The following is a 2410-nucleotide window of genomic DNA, read 5'->3' as shown; positions in this document are numbered from 1 at the left end:
TGCAGATTCCTCCCAGGAGTCAGGGTTGATATCAAACGCTTTCAGAGAACTTTCTAGTTCTTGAAGCGCATTCTTCTGACCATCCGTGTGATCTTTCCCTTGTTCGCAGCTCTCCATAAGAAGCACTTTTTGGCAAGCAGATGGTCTGTTGGCGCCACGTTTTCACTGCCAGTCAAAGCTGGGACTCTCTTCAGGATGGTGAAGTTGTGGGACGTTGCTTTTGCGTAGCACTCTGTTTGTGGGTCACTTCTATGCCACATTGTGTTGTAGCATTCTAATGAGCATGTTGTGTGGATAGTGTTCTCTACTGCATGTCTCGTTGTTGTGACAGCCAATTTCCTACTGCTACAGTCATGTTTTTGTGGAGAAATTTTAAACTGCTATGAGTCATTAGTTGGTTAGACTAATCTTTCTTCACAGTCATTGTTGTTTGACGTCATCTTCTAACGCACACAGTCGCTTGTTGTGACAATCCTGACTTCAACTATACAGTCACTGTTGTTTGCATTTTCTGACTGGTCATAAGGTATGTGTAGTGACACCACTTTCTCTGACGTCGATGTGTGTTGGTCACGTAGGTTTCTCTGCATAAGTCACTTAGTATGTTCCATATCTGTCTAATGTAAGGCATTGTCTGCGTGGCTATCTAACTGTACAGTCACGTTGTTTTGACGTCACTTCTAACTCCAGCATATGTGCGTGACAATCATCGTCAAACTAAAAAGTCATCTGATGTGAGCATTTCTGATCATGACTCGTTTTTGTGAGCTTGGTGTAAAAAGTTGCATTGATTCTCTTTCCGAATCAAACTTACGACGCTAAAGGCTCAAGATTTCAGAGAACAAAGGTTGAAGCAGTTGGGCTGACGGCTTGCTTGACCACCGATTATGTGTTAAGCAGCGTGGTGTGATGTGTTGTGCGCCGTTTGTTCGTGTGTCCGTGGCTGCTTGCTATGGTATATGGCTGACCAAGGGAAAGAAAACAAGAAGAGTGCATCCGTATTGGGACATAATTGCAGCCCTCTCACTCACAGGCGAAGGCTTAGTGAGCGAACAAAGTGGAGGAACAGTATTCATGCCACTTGTTATATACCCTGACTATTGGCTTTGCAATTGTCTTGAATATCAGAACTACATTATGGTGGTTCGCGCCTTTGTTAATTCCGGAAGTACATATCTCTTCGGCAATAACTTGGCTAGGTGTATACATTTTTGAGGCTTTAGTTGGATCACTGGCAATATTTAGTTTATTATGGAATAATAGATGTTGACTGACTTGCGGTACTACAGTTGTTAGAAGGATGAAATAGTACATTCTTTCAAGACTCTGGGGTCACTCTTTGTTCCACACTGGAGAGTCATACAGATGATGGGTTCTGTGCAAGGGGGCTCACTTGTTAGGTCACTGGCTGATATGTGTGTGTGAGGCACAGGTGCGCACACTAGGGAACTTAGTCGAGTGTCTTTTTGGGTTTTCAAAAGGGTTTTGGAGGATGTGTGTGTGTTGTAGGATTGTGGGAGACGGCTATGTTCTACTACGTAAAGTTATCATGTTCTAAATATTCCTTCAATTGCTTATGTACACATCACTCATATATATATATATATATATATATATATATATATATATAATATATATATATAGAGAGAGAGAGAGAGAGAGAGAGATTCTTTATTTTCGAGGATCACAGATAATCACTGGCGTGCTTTTTTACGTCTGAGTCCCGCCCTGAAACAGGGTCTACACTACACAATGCTACATATAGGTCATAGCATGCACTACAAAGAGAGACAGAGACAGAGAGACTGAGAAGGTTTGGGGAGATTAAGAACGTAAAACAGAATACCAACAGCAACCGGTGTTACTTGAATAATGAATTAAAAAAACAACAACAACTATTCATTGTAATATGATGTGAAGTGTCAAAATCTGTTCAGATCGCCACACAGTCTACATATCTTTCACTCCAGTCGCTTCCACGCACACGCATTCACATAGAAAACGATAGACAGCAAGTCAGAGACAGACCTATGGACAGACTTTTTTCTTTTTCTTTCTTTCTTTCTTTCAAATCTTAAATCGGAAGCGGCGTACAGGTGTGAGCATTATCCTGATACTAATGATTTGCTGATTTCTCTGACTGCTGGGGACTTCCAAGACACATACGTGTAAGAATCACACGAGGGGTTGAAAATTCATATAACTGCAGGACGAATCAGGGGGAAGTGTGCAGCAAAGTACATTTTACATTGTATTTCTTTTGTTTATGTGCTGTTCATTATTTAAAAAAAAAAAAAATCTTATTTATCAATTTTGCATTTCCAGGAAGTTGCGAAAGAAACATAACTCTTGATAACCAAGAACAGTAACTGAGTCACAATTTACGCCATTTTGCAAGGTTCGTCATTGC

Source organism: Babylonia areolata, chromosome 27 (genome assembly GCF_041734735.1).
Source record: "Babylonia areolata isolate BAREFJ2019XMU chromosome 27, ASM4173473v1, whole genome shotgun sequence".
In the NCBI taxonomy this organism is placed as follows: domain Eukaryota; kingdom Metazoa; phylum Mollusca; class Gastropoda; order Neogastropoda; family Buccinidae; genus Babylonia; species Babylonia areolata.
The sequence above is the reverse complement of the archived record's forward strand: the minus strand, read 5'-3'. Positions refer to the sequence as shown.